The sequence below is a fragment of the Sapajus apella genome, unplaced genomic scaffold (genome assembly GCF_009761245.1).
Source record: "Sapajus apella isolate SASKATOON/1434 unplaced genomic scaffold, GSC_monkey_1.0 scaffold116, whole genome shotgun sequence".
Lineage (NCBI taxonomy): Eukaryota > Metazoa > Chordata > Mammalia > Primates > Cebidae > Sapajus > Sapajus apella.
Window position 1 is genome coordinate 3643117 of NW_022437056.1, and position 22905 is coordinate 3666021.

The 22905-nt window shown below is 36.0% G+C and overlaps 1 protein-coding gene and 1 long non-coding RNA gene across 3 annotated transcripts in view; one reads left to right on the top strand and one right to left on the bottom strand.

Moving 5' to 3' along the window:
- CSMD1 (CUB and Sushi multiple domains 1) overlaps window positions 1-22905 on the bottom strand; it is a 2101842-nt gene that overhangs the window by 1996390 nt on the left and 82547 nt on the right. The gene's annotated exons all lie outside the window — the stretch shown is intronic.
- Window positions 4180-21410, top strand: LOC116538067. The gene is made up of 3 exons (XR_004263489.1): window positions 4180-4262; window positions 19086-19090; window positions 21398-21410. It is a non-coding gene; the product is annotated as an uncharacterized LOC116538067 (long non-coding RNA).

A 22905-nucleotide genomic window follows, 5' to 3' on the forward strand; every position in this document is an offset into this window, starting at 1 on the left:
TTGAGATTTCAGTCCTCTAATAGATAATATTGTGTGTGAACATAATTTAACTTTACAATGTTTTTCTCAATTTAAAGGGTCTGTAATTAAAATAATTAGACAATAGTGCATTATACTAAAAATATTTTTTGTAGGCAGCTTGGCTTGAAATTCCTAGCATCTTGCAATTTATTTTTCGTCTCTTTTAGGAAACGTCTTAAGACCATAATCGGATGTTTTGCTGAAAGATGCTGAATCCAAATTTCTTGCAATTTAAAACACTATATATTTTTCCTAAGGGCTTATATCAATTCATACAAGCCACTTTAATGAGATTTCAAATAAAATACCCAATTAATTATTTCCTAAAACTCCCTAGTTATTTCAGTTGAGGAATTATTTAGCAACCCATGTAGTCTAACTTAATTAAATGCATTTACGTTATTTGTGTAGACTATACACCTTGTATTATCCATTGATTGTAAAAGTTGACATTCACTGTTTTAGATTCTATTTAGGTAAATAAACAGATGTTATGTTAACAACAATGAAAGAAAAAAGAAGATGGCCTTTAGAGACATAAATTCCAAAAGAGGTAAGACGAAAATAGCTTTTAAACACTGTGATGAGAGCACCACTAACACCACCATATGTAGAAATAAACATTCTCTGAGTCAGTAGAAGGTGCAGGAGGTAGGAAGAAATAGAACCTGCTATTTTCTTTCTGTCACAGATGTAAAAATTTTTTCATCTCTCACCTGCAATTCGAACCAAGTAGTTTCATTTAGACATAATTAAAACAATTTTCCAAGATTCTTTCAGGCATTAAAATGCATTGTCAATGAAATATTGCTCTTCTAAAATGATAATACCACCTGTGTAGGCAGGTGTCCCTTTAGTTTAAAAATAAATCAATCACAAAACCTGATGGCTGATACTTTGGCGATGAAGCCATTCCCACAGCAAGAAAAATGGTGTGAACAACAGTGAGAAGGGCCGAGAATCCTGGGTTTAAAGCCCTGTGGGCCTCTACAGCAAATAGAGATTATAAAAAAAAACCGGATCCATATCTTTTCATCATGTTTTACTAACTGAAAACAGTAAATATTTATGAGGACACCAGGACTAATAAGGGTAGTAATGCTTGTACTAGTGTTCGGTATTGCCTAATTATGTTTTTAAAAATCATTATAGAAATATATACAGAAGAAAGTAAAAGTAGTCTTTCTTTAGAAGTGAACACTTTTTAGTGTTTTCTTCGACTTGTTTTCTATGCATTTACATAGATTTTTTTGTACAGTGACTGATATATTGCTATTAACACTTTTACTTTCTGATTTGCATCTTATTTTTGTTCTTGTATCATCTAACAATAGTATACAAATCTACCTTATAGGTGGGAACTGCTGTATGCTACTCCATAGTGTAAATACGCCTTAATTTATTTAACAGTATCCTTACTAAGAGGCATTAGACTGTTTTCCCTTTGGCTTTATAAAGTATTAATGAAGTGGATATATTTTATATGCCACCTGGTGCATTAATAGGAGCATATTGTGAAAGATTTTCAAGGAAAAAGCTTGCACAGTGCAGTACTCCATCTGTGTTTGTAATTTGCATGGTTAATGTCAAACTGACTTCCAAGAATGAGGACTATGTCGATTATCCCCTCCATGGCTCCTCACTGGACATTACTTCTCTTTCTAGTTTTTCCCACTGTGATGTGTAAACATAGTACCTTTATGTTGTTTTAATTTGCTTTTCTGTGATTTTCATCAGGTTTATTAACTCACTAAAAAAGTTGTATTGGTATATGGATTTCTTCTTTTAATTGTCTAGTTGATATTTTCCCAGGGTTTCTAATTGATATTTTTCTTGAATTAGAAACTCCTTATATGTTCTGTACACTAATTCATTGTTTTATGTTTTTTAGTATTTTTCTGTCATTTGTTTTTAACTTTGTTTACCATGTTTTTATTAATACAGATTTTTTATTTCTTAATGTTTGTATTGACAAAGATGTAGTTAAACATTTTTCTTTATGGCTTCAGTGTTTATATGTTGTCTTTAAAAGCTTCCCAGTTAATGTATTATAAAAATGCACATTTTAATTTACCCAGACACTTTGAATAATTTCATGGTTTCCTCTTTAACCTAGATGAGAATTGTTTTGTAAATGTGTGATGTATTTACATAAATTACATTTTTCAGAATAAGATATGCTAATTTGCCAATACTCTTTAGGAGAAGCGAAACTTTTTTTCCTAACTGGTTCAAATTATCACGCATACCATAATTTAGACTCACGTTTACATAAAAGTCTACTTCTGGACAACTTATTTTGTTTCCCTAATCTATGTTTTGCTTTCAGAGCCAATGTTACCTTGTTTAAATTCGAATTTTTTTTAGCAGATGTTAATATCTGGAAAGGAAACATTTAGCTGTTCTCACCCTTTTTTCCCCCCAAACGGAAAACAATCTATTTAACCAAAGGGGACAAGGAAATGTCTTTTTCTCAAAATATTGGTTTAAATGTTGTAAAATTTGTTGTCTTTTTATTTATTTAGGTATAGATTTTCAGGAATGATTTCCACATCTGTTACATATGGATACCTCTAGATCTTTTATTTTTGTCAAGTTGTATTTTTGTAGAGAATAATGAATTTTAGCTAGCTTACCAAATGTCTTCATATAAGACTATGCACTGTATCCTATACATTTGAAAAATTATGTCTATTTTTAACAGTGAAGAGTTTTTTTTGTATGTTATTAGCTCTTTCTATATATCTTATCAGATTTACCCAAAGTTCATCCATTTATTTCAAAATTTGAAGAGTAGCTTTGATCTTTTACCTTTGTTTTGCTTTTTACAATTTATTTAATTTATATATATTTTGCATTTTTATTTGATTTTATACTAATTCACTGCTTATAGATTCTTAAAAACTGTTAGATAATTTACTTTCATATTCTCTCTTTCACTCTCTCTCCATTTCAGACTATATAATTTGCTCTAAGAGCTACATTGGCAAGGTTTTGTATGAAATAATATTCTATCCACTCATTATCATGTATCTGCAAATGGATTCTAATTTGTTTCATTCTTAACTCAGGTTATCTGAAAGATAGGTGTGCGTGTGTGGGGGCAATGAGTGTGTTTGTGTGCATGAGTATAAAATCTTGTGACTTTTCATTTGATTTCCTCATGAACAGAGAACTTGATCTGTGCCAATCTGTTTTTGAATTTTATTAAGGTTCTCTGTGTGACCTTAAATGTTACAGTTCCATGAGTTCTTGCCAATAATGCACATTTTCAAGGAATTAGTCTTTGAAACTAAGGCCAGGAATCAAACAGCTGAGATTCAGTCCTCAGCTTCCACGTTTCTGATCTACCACTTTTGGCAAGTTACTTAACCTCTCTTGACCTGAGACTTTTCACTGATAAGAATATCTCATATCTGATTTGTTTCTGCATATTAAACATGCTGTAAGTATGTTTCACTCTCAGGAACTGGTTATTAAAGAGCTTTTACTCAAAAATAAATTTGATTTACATTCACTTATGTTCAAAAAATAACTATGTTTAGAACATTTAATAGCAACAAAAAACTAAGCTAACCACGTACAACTAAGACAACCTGAACCATGCTCAGAGATGAACAATTTCTGAGTCAGGCGTGTTATGATTATAAAAATGGTAAGTCCTTACAATTTACTTGTCTTTATTTCTCCCCAATATTTCAGTTCCTGCAGCATTATAATAGAATGTTTAGCTCAGTACAATGCATCTAACACAACCCTCTTTTTCCCAATCAAAGCCTGAGAGAGTCAATTTTATTTTATTTTACCTATATTAATATTCTGCTTTGTTATCATTGGCATTTTTCTAGCACACATTTTATTTCTTAACTTAGAGTTTTAATGCTAATTTTAAAATTTCAGTTTTAGTGATTTTATCAATAAAGAAATGTTGCTGATTCAAAGATACTGATATCGATATTTGGGAGCTTCTTTTTATATGATTTTCCTACTCTGTTGTGGTTGGTCTGATGAGGCCCCTTTTTTTCAATTGCTACCACCTTCAGCTTTCCTGATGTTTTATTCTCTTCAAACATACAAATCTTTTTTCTATTCTTCTAGTAATTAAAATGTAATCTTGACAAAGACATTAAACTTTACCAAAGTAAATTTAAAATCAAGGAGCATGTAGAACTGCTCCCAAATCCACTAAAAGGCTGAGAATTTTAGCACAATATTACTTATCTTCCTTTCACTTGTCTTTTGTTACTTCCCCTGTTGTAAATATGTTGAATTTTCATTCAGATTTGTAACCAATGATTTTTTAAATCATCCCTCTATTTTTAGACCTAATTATAATTTTCAGTGTTTCATTCCCCAGCATCCTCCTCAATGATTTTCTGACTGAGTTATTTGTAATGATTCCGTGAGTAATTCTTTCTAGTTCAATGTGTGGTTTGCACCATTTGGTAGCCTTCATCTGACTGAAATTTTTGTTCTGCCTTCTGAAATCAATCGTAGTTTCAGGAGCAGAAAACTTTTTTTTTCAATTTTGAAAACTTGTTTCCTTTTTCTTTTATATTCATCATGGCTGTTGAGTGTCTTTTCAGTCTGGTTCTTTCAACTTTGCATGTCACCTTGATCCAGTCCATCTCTATATGCTTTTCACTAGTATATCGCTAATATGGGTCTGTTTATATTTGTGCTTTTCAATATTTAATTAACACTTTAATCTGCATATTTGAACTTAACACAGGGATCATGGGTTCTGCATTTTCAAAGGTATATACTCACTTTGATTATTTACTGATGTTTTCTCAATTCTTCTGTTAGGGAGCATCTATCAGCCAAATGCTGAGACTCTCAAACTGAAACTCTTTCTAATATTTTGATCTTATGTTGTCACTCCCTCTGTTCTTGGCTTCATGTCTTGGGATACTTCCTTCACCTAATCTTACACATACTGATTTAATATTTAACCGTCCATTAACTATTCATTCTAGTCCCAGTAGAAAAACAGAAATCACTGCAAGTATTTAAATATTGGGAATTTTTTCTAGGGGATGGATTGCATGGGTGATGGAAGATACAAGTCTTCAATCTTGTGACGATGGGGAGGAGCCCTCCTATTCTAAGCAAGATTGGAGGAGTAAGGGAAGGAGGCAGTTACAGCGGTCCAGCGGGGTAGGACTTGGCAGGGCTAACCCGTGAGAGCTGAAGCTACGGAGGGCTGCAGCAGCTGCCAGGAACACTGGCCGAGGTAGGGGGAAGCAATGGTATCTTGGGCTCCTGTATTCTTACTACCCACCTGTCTCCCTGGGCAAACCCAATGAATGAAGGGCTCTCCATGTATATCTCTTTCATTTTTGTGATGTCTCCCTTTTTTTTTTTTTTTTTTTAACTACTCTGACCTCTCTTTTCCCATGACAGATTTTATCAATTTTTAAAAGTTAGGAGGAAAATCATGACTGGCCTTTCCTGAGTACCTATAATTTCAAGCTTGACTTTGAGTATTTTATTTAACTGAATTTATGACCAAGGCAGGTGCACATTAATACCTCTCATGTGCAGAAGAGGAAGCTGTCCAACATCAGGGGAGGTAGAATAAAATTCACATCAGGTCTGTTTTGTTTCTACTGCATCAAAATCCTTTCATCATGTCGACCAAAAATTTAAGTGTTCATTGTGTTCATTTAGGTTAGAAAAAAATGCAAAACATGAAATAGAGTTTATATGCATATATATCTATATCTTATTGCACTTTAAGTTCTGGGGTACATGTGCAGAACATGCAGGATTGTTGCATAGGTACACACATGGCAATGTGGTTTGCTGCCTCCATTGCCCTGTCACCTAAATCTGGCATTTCTCCCCGTGTTATCCCTCCTCAACCTCCCTATCCCTGCTGTCCCTCCCCTATTCCCCCACAACAGACCCCAGTGTGAGATGCTCCCCTCCCTGTGTCCATGTGTTCTCGTTGTTCAACACCCACCTATGAGTGAGAACATGTGGTGTTTGATTCTTTGTTCTTGTGTCAGTTTGCTGAGAATGACGGTTTCCAGGTTCATCCATGTGTCTACAAAGGACACAAATTCATCGTTTTTTTATGGCTGCCTAGTATTCTATGGTGTATATGTGCCACATTTTCCTCATCCAGTCTCTCACTGATGGGCACTTGGGTTGGTTCCAGGTCTTTGCTATTGTAAACAGTGACACAGTGAACATATGTGTGCATGTGTCTTTATAACAGGACAATTTATAATCCTTTGGATATATACCTAGTAATGGGATTGCTGGGTCAAATGGAATTTCTATTTCTAGGGCCTTGAGGAATCGCCACACTGTCTTTCACAATGGTTGAACTAATTTACACTCCCACCAACAGTGTAAAAGTGTTCCTATTTCTCCATATCCTCTCCAGCATTTGTTGTCTTCAGATTTTTAATGATCGTCATTCTAACTGGAATGAGATGGTATCTCAATGTGTTTTTGATTTGCATTTCTGTAATGACCAGTGGTGATGAGCATTTTTTCGTATGTTGGTTGACTTCATATAGGTCTTCTTTTGAAAAGTGCCTGTTCATGCCCTTCGTCCACTTTTGAATGGGGTTGAATTTTTCCTGTAAATCTTTTTTAGTTCTTTGTAGGTTCTGGATACTAGCCCTTTGTCAGATGGGTAGATTGCAAAAATTTTTTTCTATTCTGTTGGTTGCTGGTTCACTCTAATGATTGTTTCACGAAGCATGCCAATGTATATTGTTTCTATAAGCCATGGTTGAGAGAGGTATCAATTCAATCCACTCAGCAGGAAAACTGTTACAACAAACATGACTTAGCAAGAAAATAATGGATGATGAGGAGTGGTTTGGGTGGTTGTAGACCCGGGCTATAACCTCTCGTGTATTTGCTGACAAAATTAAACTATGTGCTAGGTGCTTAATAGATTGCAATTTGTTACTCACTCTTACAAATTCTTAGTGACTAGTACAATTCAAAACGCATTATTTTTCATTATGTTAATGTCCAATCATATGATATTGTTTATACAGTACCTTCAGCCAACATAACTCTTTTTACAAATTATCTAAAGATATTCTATCTGCATATTAACAAGAAAATTCTACACATGAATTTTTACTACATTATAGTATTTTAAGAATTCAAGTTATATGCCAACAGATGCTAGATAGACAGGAGACAGCAACCTAAATAAGCTCTTGTATAATGCTAACATGAAAAAAAGAATCTAGATTTTGTAATCTCTACAATACATCGTGAGCCTTTTACCTTACTTTTAAAGAACTCTCACCAATACCTTGTAGAAATAACAGTACAGCATGGTTTTATTAAGTAGAGACATTAGATTCTTGACATAATTCTAATTTTTATAATATGCTTAGTTTTAAATTATCCTAGGCTATGTTCTTTTAGCTCTGTATTGGAAAAACAGATTTCAGTTTGTAAAACAAGAAAATTAAAGAAGATTTGGTTTCATTAGTAGGAAGTATTTAGGAATAAATTACTGGTAAAATGAAACAGATGAATAAGTAAATAAATATTTTCCATATATATGAGTGTATCCTCTGCCTTTTAATATTTGAGGGAGGAAAACCCAGGGTTCATTGCTATATTGCAGCTGGAATGATTAAAATGCACACATGAACGGAGAGGATCGGGGTATTTAGATTACTTGCCAGTTTTAGGCCAGAAATGAAATGTTCATTTTGCATTTTTCCAAGACACCTGTCATCTTTGACAGGGTCCATTAGATTTATAATAATTTGTTGTAATTTCTGTGTCACACCTGCCATTTTCTGCACTCAAGCACAGCAATTGAGGCCCCACAGTGGCTGGGTGGTGGTCACAGAACTGCATGGGTGTAGACAGTGTAAGTGAGAGCTGACCAAAATCCAAATGCTTGCCTGCTCACTCCCATTCCTGAAGGACAATAAAACATGTCTTTATGCCTCTGTTCTTTAAAATCAAAGGGTGAGCATGGCTCACAAATCATATCCCAGTTCTCTGAATGGCTAATAACGACAGTGTCTTGAATAAAATTTTTTATGAAAACATTTTATGAAAATTGTCAAATTATACAGGCAGGAAAGTCTGAGAAAAATAAAATGGAAGAGATTTTATTATAGACCTTGAAAATCTAAGTTTCATGTTAATTTAGTTCATTGTTGGAAGAAGGGGAAGCCAAATGAAAATTTTATAATAAATATTTATATTTTATAGAAGCTTAAAGTTCTGTTCAGGATAGAAATGACAGGGTGGTTTGTCTAAGTTTTAACATAAAAGCTAGATATATTATTTATAGTTTAATAAGATTAGATTTAGAGATAATGAATTTTAGTCTGAGATTACAGTTATAAAATTATTTTTTAATATTAGGCAATCATACCTACTTAAAAATAGAAAAGTAAGAGCTCTATGCTAAACACAACTGATTCCTTTGGGGACAGCTTCATAATATAACATTTAGCACTATCCTGTGATATAAGTGTGATGTGTTACACAAATCTGACATGGCAATTTAGTTATACACATATCAATAAGCAAATTGAGCTAAAACCTTTCTCTCAACTGCATTTATATGTGCGTGTGTATGTCCTATCAGAAGAAATATTATTTGCAGCAAATACTTCAGAGAAGTTTTGGCTGAGATTGGAAGATATTGCCATTCATGCATTAGAAGCAAAACATAACATTATTGATAATATAAATCTTTACCTTTAAAACTGAAGTAGCATACACTAACAGAGAAGTGAGCCACTCAAAATAAAGATTAAATATATTGAGGAATTATTTGGAAGGCTATAAAATACTTCTCCCAAGAAGTATTTTAAGTAGTTGAGAATTAAATGTAGATAAGCATCCCCATAGTCAATTTAAAAAGACAAAACTTGATATGTTAGATCTCACTGTCTGATAAAATAAGCAAATGAGCATATCTATATCACACATTCTTGTCATGGTAATCTGGATACTGAAAGTCAATTGTTTTTTTCTTACAGAAGTTACCTCTTGTTACATAACATATAGGGTTTCTTTTGTAGTTTTACAAAAATATAAGGTGACCATGTCTTGAACAACTCTCATTAAAAGGCATATATTTAAAATTCTGTAATCATATCTCACTGGACCTTTTTCTTCTGTGAAAAGAAAAAGGTGCAATGCACTATGATTTCATCTTCTAGGTGGACACACGCACAGAACATAGAGGCCCTGGCGCAGTGTAATAAATAGGCAGGTCTTGTAGATCGCCAGGCTTTTTCTCTGGCGTCAGACACACTAGGGGACAAGCCTTTCGGCTGCCCTGTCCCTGATCTTTACCCATCACCAGAGTCTTCTTCAACAGGAAGCCGTTAAGAAATAGCTGTTCAATAAATGGGTCTTATTTTTAGCCTAAGTAGGATGTCTGTTGCTTTAATGTGTTCTCTTCCCTTTTCCTCAAAATATGATATGTTTTTGCATCTCCTCCTCCATCTCTGGTAGCTCTTTCTGCTTCCTCTGCACACTCACCTTCCCATGCCTGGCCTTGGTAACTTCTTCACATTCTACTTTTCTGACAGACACACGTCCCCACATTAATGTCCCAAACGGACAGGGATATGAAGATGCAGGGTTGGGGCCTCTGTCTCCAACCTCCCTTTGCGCCCCACCTGCCAGTGCTACCTCCCCTTACACTTGCACTTTGAATCAGCATATGCAGCTCATCCACCACTCATGTCTTCAGCCTCCACGAACAGCTACATCATTTGTCAACTTCCATGGCAGAAATGTTGGGTCCGCCCTTGACAAACCTCCTTCCCCACGCCTCTGCACCGTATCTATCACCAAGTCCTGGAGATGCAGCCTCCTAAATCACATCCATTTGGTTTATCCACTCCTACCCTTCCCCTTCACCCTGGTCCAGACCGTCACTGCTTCTGCCCTGCCAGTCTCAGATTTCTACCTGATCCAGATGGTCATGAGCATACTCCTCCCGGAGCCACCTTTCTGCCCTTATCTCACTTCCATTATCACTGGTTCCAGATTCCTGCTTCTAGGCTGTTCATCCAGTTTCTGTACTTGCCCTACTATCTGCTGTCAAATGAGCTTTGCAAATGTTGCTGGGTGCTGAGAAAAATCTGCACTCATAGGCAGGCGTTCAACAATGAGAACACATGGACACAGGGAGGGGAGCATCACACACTGGGGTCTGTCGGTGGGGGGGAACTAGAGGAGGGACAGCAGGGGATGGGGAGTTGGAGAGGGGTAACATGGGGAGAAATGCCCGATATAGGTGATGGGGAGGAAGGCAGCAAACCACATTGCCATGTATGTACCTATGTAACAATCTTGCATGTTCTTCACATGTACCCCAAAACCTAAAACACAACAAAGTGTATATTAAAAAAATAAAAGAAAAGAAAATCTGCCTCTCTCTTCCACTCAGTGAGTGAACTTATCCTTTCATTTTCAGCTCAGAATCACATTTTCTCAACGGAATTCACTAACTTTTCTATCTAGGCCAAACTGTGTCACATGAGCATTCATGGCTCTGATTTCTATCATGATGGAATTCACACTTCCTTCGGTCCAACACCAGCACAGTGCCTGCCACACGGCAAGTCTTAATTAATACATTTGAATGAATTAATGATTCACCATACTCTTTGAAAAGAAAGAATGCTGATGTTCAACAACTAAAACTATTGTCAACATGAAATGAGACAGAGTTGCAGCAATCTAACTTACTATTTTGGGCGATTGCATTTCAAAGTATCATTTGGGCTAAGAAAGATTTTCTTAAACCAAACGTTAGTACAGATCAACCTCTTTTATTTTATAGAAACAACTACATTTCAGACTATTCCTCAAAAGCTGTCCTTTTAACCTCTAGAAAACAAAAATATATTTGTAAGTTTGTGATAATTTTTTATCCCTGCTTGTATACACAGAACAGAGGCTTTGAAGTATAGTGGTATTAGAAGTGTAGTAATCTACAGAAGAGTATCGCAGTTTGGATTTCTATACTTGAAAACAGCTCACTGTCTCTTCTATTATCTGAGTTTTCACAGAATTTCATAGATAGTTGAGAATTATTTCTAAATAAAGCTACATAAATGAAGTTCTTTCATCTTTGTGAGCTTAAAATGGCCTCTGTAAGAATTCCTATAATCTCCCCACCAAAAAAAGCGAAAGAAAATGCCAGTTGTTTCTTTACATTTCCTGGCACTTCTATTAGCCCTTGTCCCCATATTATATTTTTAATTTAAAACTAGAATGTTTGCAAGGCTCTTTGTAGTTTTAAAAAGTTTAACTTGCTCTATACATACCAGCATATTAGCATAGAGCACAGAGGGTTCTGAATCATATTAGCATAGAGCATGGTAAATAAATGATAGGGAGAGGTCCCTTCCTTGGAGGAAAGCACAATGGCGATTACATATTCTCAAAGAAATAAGGTAAATCTGAGTGAGTAACATCATGATGACATATATATATATATATATATATATATAAATGTATATGTATATGTATATATACACTTCCCACCAGCCAAAGGGACACTTCAATTTTCCCTAAATACATTGAAAAGATTGTCAGTCACTTGTTGATCTGCACAACCAGGGGTCAAATACCAAAGCCGTAATGTCTACTTCGAACATCATTTAAGGGGCTGTAAGGAAATGCAGCTGTGATGCAAAGATACTACAGCTAGGGCTGGACTGACCTACACTAAAGAATATATATGTGTATATTTGTTGATTTTCATCTGATTCCCCCATAACTACATATCAATGAAGTTTTTTAAAAAGAAAAATGTCTGTCAACCCAGCTTATTGGGAAGTCAAGGTGGAAGGATCACTTGAAGTCAAGAGTTTGAAACTAGCCTGGGCAACTTAGCAAGACTTCATCTATTAAAAAAAATCTGACTCCATCTATTAAAAAAACAAATCTTGAGGCCGGGCGCGGTGGCTCACGCCTGTAATCCCAGCACTTTGGGAGGCCGAGGCGGGTGGATCACGAGGTCAAGAGATCAAGACCATCCTGGTCAACATAGTGAAACCCCATCTCTACTAAAAATACAAAAAATCAGCTGGGCATGGTGGCGCGTGCCTGTAGTCCCAGCTACTCAGGAGGCTGGGGCAGGAGAATTGCCTGAACCCAGGAGGCGGAGGTTGCGGTGAGCCGAGATCGCGCCATTGCACTCCAGCCTGGGTAACAAGAGCAAAACTCCGTCTAAAAAAAAAAAAAAAAAAACAACAACAAATCTTGGTATAATGGGACGTGCCTGTAGTCCCAGCTACTCAGGAGACTGAGGCAGGAAGATTGATTGAGCCCAGGAGTTAGAGGCTGCAGTGAGCCATGACTGTGTCCCTGGGCAGCAGGGTAAGACCCTATTTCTAAAAAAAAAAAAAAACAACAAAACAAAACAAAACAACAACAACAACAACAAAAAAAAACGAAGACAGGATTCTATAATCCTTTCAGGAATATATGAAAAATGTAATGTAGTTCCCAAAGCAAATAGCAGCTTTTCATCACATTTTACACAAAACACTCAGGTCCTTTTCTTCTTAGAATTAATATTATCATGCTGTGGCTAATAACATCCTTGGACCATCTTAATATTTTGATTATCTCTTTAACTCTTTATAAACTTTACGACATATACTTTAATCATTTACTTTTGAATAGGTGATATATGCACATGTTACAAATTCTACATAGATCAAAATGTATAAATTGAAAGTGTGTCTCCCTCTGACCTCTGCAGCTTATCTGCCCATGCAGTAAACACAGTTACCAAGTTCATGTGTATCCTCTAATCAAAATACATACATACATTTTATTATCATTTATGTTTTATTTTTCTATACATACATAGATGTTCCATGTATATTTTTACCCAAGCAATATGTAACTATAAACTTATTTAGCACGTTTCATTTTACATTTAATAATAAGCTTTGACTACTGGTAAGGAGCCACACTGTGTTCCACTGATATGAGTTACCTTTGCTCTATCATTGGACCCTTATTTCACCTTGAACTATTTCTTATTATACAGATATCTGCCACTAGTATGCATACACACATGATTTGAATACTTAAAGAACAGAGAATCCAATTTTTGATGTCACTATTTGACTTTTAACAAGTCATACAAGTAACTTCCAGTGGTAAGTTTGAATTATAAAAAACACTGCAAATTTTGTAACAACCCAGTATTGTTGCCAATACAGAGATAAAGAGAAAGAATAAGATAGAGTCAGTGAGGCAGAGGCCAAAAACATAAAAGCATCTGGATTTCTCAGTAATTCCACTAACCTGAATAACACAGAAAATAACAACAATCATTCTATTCTTATATATTTCTATGAAACACGTAATTGAAATGAACTCTTAGTTAAGGTTTGGCAGTTGTAAGAAAATTTCAAAATTGAGTGTCCTCTAGTGGCATTTAGTGATTGTAATGATCATCCAGAAATTATTACAAATTAGAGAATATGAACATAAAAATCTAGGTCGTGAACTAGGCCAAACAAACAAATACAAAATCTCCTTTATTGAGAAAAATATTAAGAGGCATCTAACTTTCAGAAACAATTATCATGTCAAAATCTGACCACTTAAACAGATGTCAACAACAAATTAGCCTACTGAAAATAAAAACAAAATGAAGCTATCAAAAGGCCTAGGTTAATCTCTTGTGGAAATATCATTATATGTATTTGTGCTTATATTATCATGGGAAATTAAGGCCACATGACATCAGTATGTAACACTTCTATAGCCATGCAGCTAGTTATCATGGGAAATTAAGGCCACATGACATCAGTATGTTACACTTCTATAGCCATGCAGCTAGTTATCATGGGAAATTAAGGCCACATGACATCAGTATGTAACACTTCTATAGCCATGCAGCTAGTTATCATGGGAAATTAATCCCACATGACATCAGTATGTAACACTTCTATAGCCATGCAGCTAGTATTTTCATACCATCTATAAGTAGCTTTAATATATATACATGTATGTGTACACTTTAAAAAATATGTACATATTTTTAATATATACACTTATGTATATATAAAAGGTACATATATACTTAAAGATATATATACTTTAGCATATATACATATATTTATGACTATACAAAAGCACATAAATTGAAACCAAAGAGTCAAAATTATAATTTTTTTTTTTAACAAATGCCAAAAACCATTTTAATTTCAGTGTTAACAACAGTGGTCACACACTAGGAATGATAGTTTGCCAAAGAAAGAAGCAAAAAAGATGGAAATGCAGTCAAAGTACTATATAACATTTTCAGTCATTTATTGATGTTAATTAACTGCAGATAACTAAGGAAGCTATAAAAGGAAACTATAATGGATGCGGAACAGCCAGCAAAGGCAAAAAAAGAAGACTGTAGCCGCAGTAATTTCTGTCATTCATAACTTTCCATAATTATCTGCTCTGTAAAGCTGCTGCCGTAATTTGAAAAGCCTCCCTGCTGAACCAGCGGGCAGACACAAGCACAGCCTCCACTGAGGCCCAAGAAGGTGGCCGTTGCAACAGCTTCAGACCTGCTTGGATTCTAATGCTGTCTTCCCACAGGAACACTCCTGGTTCAGTTTAGAAACAGTGCATCTCTCTGACCAACCCTTTCCCTGCAGCCAGACTGAGCGTGTCATCTTGATTCCCTGGAGTGAATTACAGCTGACCTTTCTGATTTCCATTTAGCAATTGCTTTATGGATAAAATTACCATCTTTGATAAGTAGCTCTTAAATGTTCCTCTGTGGTTTTAATTCAGAAAGTTTCATGTCTTTAAAACGATGTCCAAGCAGTCGAGTGACTTTTTTTACCCTTGAGAATGATACCAGGCTAAGGCACACACAAATTGTACAAATGTACATCTTTCATGTTTTATGAGCTATGTTGTTTAAAATGGCAGAAAATACAAAAGAGGTACATTTAGCAGCATATAGTCTATCTCATGGCAATTTAAAATACCTGTAAATGCCAGCTTGTTACATGATAAAACATTATGAAGTAAACTTGGATATGAAACTCTTTCCTTTGAAGTACGTTATTTAGGACTAGCTATTTACATCAAAGGTTCTAAAAAGGTCCTACAACTCTAAAACACAGAAGCAGCAGCCGGAGCTCCGCAATGGAAAGGTGAGAGGAGAAGGAATTGGAATCTTCTTAGCCCCAAGACCAGGATAAGGTAAGCTCAAATTCCAATGTATGTTGGAATTGTTTCTGGGGTCAGAGAAAATGGGGGCAGCTGTTCTACCTTCTTCAAATCTCTGAACTCTGGTAACATCATGACAATTAAGCAAAACCTAAAATTAGGCATCACAGTAAGCTCCAATTTCTGATTATTTCTCAACTGTGGATTTTAGAAACAATGAAAGCACACTACATGTATTTCCCATTAAAAAATCAATAATTTATTATATCTGTGAGTATGTATGCCTGCAGCATGCAGAAATGTTGGGTTTTAAATTTCTATCTCTTTCACAGTAGCAAGGCAAAGAAGAAATAACCTGAATCTTACAAATAAAAATAGCTGATTATTTTAAGAGGTAAGAAACATGCTCAAAGTCAAACATTTGGTAGGGCGTAATTGTTCTCAGAGCCTTGTACCCTTTCTAGGTCCCACACTGCCCTCTCTGCAGGCACACGGGGCCAGGTAGTGAATATCACTAAACACTTATGTGAGTGAGCAATGGGGTGCCCAACAATCTAAGTCAACCAGAGGTTCAAGAGTGCTGTGAGTCTGTCCTTGCTAAGTGCTGGGAAGACTAAAATGGAAGAAGGTGACATCAGTCAACGTGATACTAAAGCAAAATTAGGAAGTAAATACTTTTAATACATAAAAATTTGAGCAGTTATTTTGGATATTTATAGTAACATGAAACAGCAAGTTTGACATGAAGATCCACATCAGCAATTAACTGTAAATTACTACCTTTTGGCACTAGATTCATTTATTTTCTAATAAAAAAGAGCCTGCAAGCACTTCTGAAGAATACTGTCCAGGGCTTCCTTGGGACAGGGAACCATGCTGTCGCCTCAACCAACATAGTACAATTTGCAAAGGTATTACTCACTCTAAGGTAGCGTGAGAGTAGAAATTAAAAATAGCTGGGACCTTTTGAAGCGCTCAAACATTTCTCTGCCAGCATAGGATGGTTCCCTGTCGTGTATTTTTAGTGCTGTATATGCTCAGCTTTTAAATGTCATAAGGAATGAAATCCTGGGAGTACTATTCGAACACATCTCTGAAAAAAAAGTTATATTTGATATCTCATCTGTGATTTCGATTCAGGATTTATCTCACCTCTAAGTAACATATTTTCCAGGTATTTTAAGTTATTCGCTAAGTTTAGGGTGCCCAGAGTCTAATCAATAACCCACACTATGTCAAATAAATACATTTATAAAATGTTTAAAATATACACAATATCTATACATGTATACACACATATATAAAATATATATGTATATATACACACACACACACACACACACACACACACAGTGAAAGACACTCACTTTCTGCTGTAGACATTCTACAACAGGACACCCATTATTTGTATCTATTCCCTATTGGCCCTAACTCTCTAAAGAAATAAAAAAAAAATCTTACCATCTTTAAGATTATTATACTCACTTCTCATTCCCTTTCTCAGAGCCACCCTTTCCTTTCACCAGTCCGAGTCTCCCAAACCCCCACTCATTCTTCCTGTCTTAAATACTTTAGAAGAAACCACTTTTTGCAGACAGTCTGATCTGAGAAATTAAAAAATATATTAAAAAATATACTCTAGGAAACTTTCAGGTCCTCTCACCTCTGGAGCTGACCAATAATCTAATTATCCTGGTAGGTTATCTGGTAGGTTTCTAGATGCTACCTGCACTCTCCTCTTAAAAGGAAGTTTACTATGGGAACACTTGGGTCTAGAAAATAACCCTTTCACTAGCAGAAAACTATTTGCTGTGTATGTTCTGAAGAGGGCACTTCCTCAACTCTTCTCTGAGCAAATGTTAACAAAATAAATGCATTATTCAATTAACACTCTTTATGTGTTTTGTTGATTAAGTAATATTTTAGTTTAAAACATATTCTTGCAAACAACTAATATTATTGTGGGTAGAACACTGAGGAATCAAAGGGATTAATAGAGGTAGTCTGGCTCCACCAACTTAAAGAACGAGGAACTATGTTCATTAAGTTTTTTGTAGCAAAGGAATACATCCTCTTACATGATTTCAGATACCTTGCTTTTTTGTCATTATTTTTTCTTCTAAATATTTTTAAAAAGTTTGTGTTTCCAATGTAGCCATTAAGTTTTGAGTTTCTTTTCTCTCTCTCTTTTTTTTTTCTTTTGAGACAGAGTCTCCCTCTGTCCCCCAGTCTGGAGTGCAGTGGCACCATCTCAGCTCACTGCAACCTCCACCTATTGGGCTCAAGCAATTCTCTTGCCTCAGCCTCCTGAGTAGCTGGGACTACAGGTGCATGCCACCATGCCTGGCTAACTTTTGTGTGGCTTTGTTAGTAGAGACAAGGTTTTATCATACTGGCCAGGTTGCTCTCGAATTCCTGACCTCTCGATCCTCCTGCCTTGGCCTCCCATCGTGCTAGGAAAACAGGTGTGAGTCACCGCACCTGGCCTTGAGTTTCTTTTTTGAAAGTACCTTTAGTTTCAGAATGTGAATGAATGCGGAAATGGAATGTAGTAGTGGGTATTTTCCTATTAGTCTTTCCTAAATGGTTTGCCTACTAAATATAATACAATTGTACTTATTCCAGACTTAATTCATCTATATGTCTTAAGGTGCGATCACAATGTTTGCATTTAACATAGCAGTGAGAACGTCCTGTTTTCTGTTTGGTACATAACAAACCACCATCAGGATAATTGCTGCTCTCCGTGAGTGCGAGAGTTAGGGAATAACGATAAGATATTCTTACTTAAATCACTTTCCTTGTCCTTCTATTCTCTCCACAGCTTCTATTCTTTTTGAAATCTTCCTAGAGAAAAACTATGTATCTACTTTAAGAATAAATTATACTCTATTTTGTCATGTACCTTCTACATTGATTTCTACTTTAAAAACCAAAAAGAACCCTCCCGCTATTAACCTTCAGACAAAATGGCTAAAAGCTTGGGCTCCTAAATGAGAAGGTCGCCGGTTACAATCCCTCAAGTATGAATTACTGCAAATAGTAATTTGGGCAAAATACATAAATATTCTAAACCTCCCCATCTTTCCCTGTAAATAAATATAAAAATGCTAACCTCACAGCACCCTTACTAGAATTAAATGGAAAAAGGTTTTTAGAAGTATTTTTGGCTTTTGTTTTTGTTGTTTGTTGTTTTTTGGGGTTTTTGTTTCTTTGTTGAGACAGATTTCACTCTGTTCCTCAAGCTGAAGGGCAGTGGTAATAATGGGGCTCACTGTAGCCTCGATTTCCAGGTTCTAATGATCCCCCATCAACCACTACAGTAGCTGGGACCACAGGCACATGCCACTAGGCCCAGCAAATTAAAAAAAAATTTTGTGTTGAGATGGGGTGTTGCTTTGTTGCCCAGGCTGGTTTGAAAACCCTGGGCTCATGCAGTCCTCCCTCTTCAGCCTCCCAAAGGGCTGGGATTACAGGCATGAGCCGTCACACCTTGGCCACTGTTTATGAATAATATCCTGCAGCCATAAACTTTTTTAAGGGAGTTAAAATCATATTTGTTAGAAAATAAAAGTAAGTTCATGACCCCGATACAGGCATAGACACACAAGAAATAGAACACCATCTGGGAACTATTATAGTTAAAATGATCACTTTTCTTTTGTGGACTCTATAATAGTTTTCTATTGCTTAATTTAAGGTGTTTTTTGTTTCTCTGAGGAAGCCTTTTCTGTCCTTCATTTTTGCAGTATAATTTTGCTGGGTACAGAATTCGAAGTATTTGTATTTTTCCTTTCAATCCTTTAAATATTGTGCTCCATTCTCTTCTTGTTTGCATAGTTTCTGACAAGAAAGTTGCTTCTGTGTTTATATTTGCTCTTCTCTAGGTAAAGTATTTCCTCCTAACTTTGCTTTCTTTCAAGGTTCCCTTTGTCTCTGGTTTTGTGCAGTAAGAATATGATATATTTAAGTGTAGGTATTTTGGGATTTATACTTCTCGGTGTTCTCTGAGCCTCTTGGCCTTGTAGTTTGGTGTCTATCATTAATTTTGGAAGGCTCTCAGTATAGTCCTCAAATCTTTATGTTCCTCTGCTCTCTTTTGCTTCTCTTTCTTGGTATTCTAATCAATTTTATGGTAAAATTTTGTAACTTTTCCGTAGTTCTTGGATGTTCTGTTCTGGTTTTTGCTTTGTTTTCTTTTTCTTTTCGTTTTCTCTTTTCATTTCACTGTGGGAAGTTTTTATTCAGCAGCAATCAAGCTTCTTGAGTGCTTTCCAAGCTGAGTCCTGTCCAGTAACGGGTGATCAGAGGTATTCTTCATTTCTGTCATCATGTATCTAAAATATCTTATCGTAGTAATCTAAAACAGCTTATCTTGTAAATCCTAATTGTTCTAAATTCCCCGACTGGTGCTGTCAAGATATCCCTCAAACCACCATCGGGAGCATTGCCTCTTCTGAATGTGTGTTTCTTGCCTTTAACATGCCCCATGCCCTTTTGTTTTGTTTTTGGTAAAAAGCCTGACATGTATTGGTTGATAAAAAATGAGACACACAGGACTTCAGCAGATTTGTGTTAATCTGACCAGCAGTTGTGTTATGTTTAATGTTTGCTATAGCTGTAGGTGTCAGAGGGTTTGATTTTCTTCTCGGAGAGAACTCTGTGCCTTGCAGGGCGTTCTGCTGTAACCCACTCTTACAAAGCGAGAGGCCTGTTGCTGTGGCAGGAGGGACGGAAGAGTGCTTTATAACCTTCCTACTAGCTGTGAGTCTTTTAGTGATCCTGTGTTTTGGGGCTATGACTTTTCAAAAAATTTTCTCAACAAAATAGCCCCTTTTTCCTCCTTGCCTCCTACTACTTTTCCAGCTATAGCATTCCCATTTTATTTCCTTGAAGCCGTGACACCTACTGGGTATGAGTTTTCCATTAGCAAGACAGGACAGCTAAAGAGGTCTGTCTGATATGGAAGTAACACCCTTCCCTGATAACCTGCTAGCAGAGATTTTTCCCTAAAGAAAAAGCCTTTCTGATGTAGAATGATCTAGGATACTTCATAATGTCCATTTTTCCTTGACCTGCCGGAGGTAAAAAGGGATATACGTGGAATTTTCCAGGGATATTCCCGGAACCTAATGGGGTTCCTGGTACTAAAGACAATGAGCATAGGGGCATCCTAGGACTGCAGCCCCCAGGACTTTCTCCCTCTCACACTAGTGACCTCCAGTACATCAGGAAAGTGAACATAAGTGATCCTACCTTCATATGGCTCCTATTCATGTACACTTGTCCTGGTTGTGACTCTGTAGGCCCGCCTGTCCTTTATTTTCAGGTGGCAGTTTAACCGGCAACCTCAGTTCTCTGATGAGTTCAGAGACGTCATTGATTTGTGGGTTGCTCGGATTTTTCTTGTTATGAGGATGGGAATGTGCCCTTGACATGACAAGTTGAAACTGGAGTCTCATGGATGATTTTACTATATTATCTATCTTTCCTAAACTTTATTGATGATTTTACTATATTATTTATCTTTTCTAAAGTTTATCAATGATTGAAATGATTCAGCATACACAAATAACTAATAGTATCTCAGAATCTTGACTCCCACTCTTTCTGTAACTCACAAAATCAGATGCTATTTAGGACTGAATCTTAACTATAGTATTCTCTAAATATTTATGTCAGTTGTAATGTTACAATGTTGCAGAACATATATTTCATATTGTGCTTCATTATACACACAAACATACACTTGTTATATTGAACTAAATTATTATTCATCTTGGGAAATGTGACTATTTACACTTCCACTGTATTATCTCATCACAGAGAACAGTCAACATATATTTCCTAATTTATACAATGTCATAAGGTTTTTCTGTCAATGTTGATGATGTATCTTAGTCAATTTTGGCTGCTGTAAGAAAATCCTATAAACTGGATTGCTTACAAACAGTAGAAGTTTATTTTTTACATTCTGGAGGCTGAGAAGTCAAGGATGAAGTCACTAGCAAGTTCGATGTCTGATGCTGGCTCTCGCCTGGGTTATAGGAAGCACTTTCTTGCCATGTTCTCCCATGGTAAAAAGGACAAGGAATTTCTGAAGCTTTTTTATAAAGACACTAATTCCATTCATGAAGGCTCCCTCCTCATGATCTAATCGCTTCCCAAAGTCTCCTCCTCCAAATATCGCCATTTTTAGGATTAGATTTTAACGTATTAATTTTGGCGGGGGCATATTCAGTCCATAGAAATGTGTTTTAAGATATTCTATGAAAGTGTTAAAAGATTAATAAAGCAGATAATTATATATTGTGTCACCTCAACAAGGACTTTATAAGGTGGGAAAAATACAGTCACCCAATTGATAAATTTCATTAAATAGTCATAAACGGAGATGGTTTGGCTGTGTCCCCATCCAAATCTCATCTTGAATTCCCATGTATTGTGGGAGGGACCCAGAGGGAGGTAATTGAATCATGAGATCAGGCCTCTCCCATGCTGTTGTAATGAAGTGAATAAGCCTCAGGAGATCTGATGGTTCTTTAAGGGGGAATTTCCCTGCACAAACTCTCTCGTTGCCGGCTGCCATCCATGTAAGACACGACTTGCCCCCTTCCTCCTTGCCTTCGCCATGATTGTGAGGCCTCCCCAGCCATGTGAAAGCATAAGTCCATTAAACCTCTTTCTTTTGTAAATTGCCCAGTCTTGGGTATTTCTTTATCAGCAGTGTGAAAATGAATTAACACCAATGCATATTAAGATTTTTGCTTTTTCTCAAATTCTCTCTTCTCCATCAGCTTCAAACGACCTTTTTCTACCTGTTATAATTTCTGTCTATATGCACTGGATAAAGTGTTTCATCAGGTGCTGAGAGAATAACTTAACCAATATGTAGATGAAAGCCAATTATTTTTGAAAATCACTGGAAACACTGTGTTGGTCTTTCCCCAGATATTTTAGGTAAGTCCCTCAGCCTCTGACACAGCATATTTATCCAGGTCCCATGAATACACTTTCCCAATGTGATGTGATTAAGGTATAGGTCTATACCTCAATGTCATTAACATTCCTTAATAACTTCCTTTAAGCTCAAGTCAGGCCCAAACTTTCCTGCTAACACCTGCCCTTTACCTGCCTCCAGGGATCTCAGAGCCCTCCTGACAGAAGCGTTTTGACTTCCTATGAGAAAATGTTTATATAATTTACAGATTAAGTAACTCCTTAAAAGTCTGCATAAATATCTGAAATAAGTTTTTAGAATCATCCGGAAACTGAATTAAATCTAGCAAGAAGCTGGTAGACCACGTGTTGGTCCCTTCTTGGGGTTCCAACATAGAAGCACCAGCCAAATTCACTTCTAGATTATAGTTGCTCATTAAACCTCAGGATGTTTCCTCATTTCTCTCCAAGTAAATCTGACAATTCCCTCTCTCAGGCTTATGACAAGCTCATTGGCAAAACTAGTAGCCAAGTATTTTGTGACAACATATTTTAGCTTGTACTATTTTAAGCCCCACCCAAAAAGTTCAGTTTAATAATTTATCCACAAGAAATACGTATTCTTTTTGTCTGTCTTCTGTAACTTTTCTTATAGGGAACAAAAAAACCCCAACCCTAAAACCCAGTTCTTTCCAATTTCAGATCCTGTACTTTTCTGGTACTCAACATAGCTTCAAAAAAAAAAAAAAAAAAAAGACAATGTGTAAA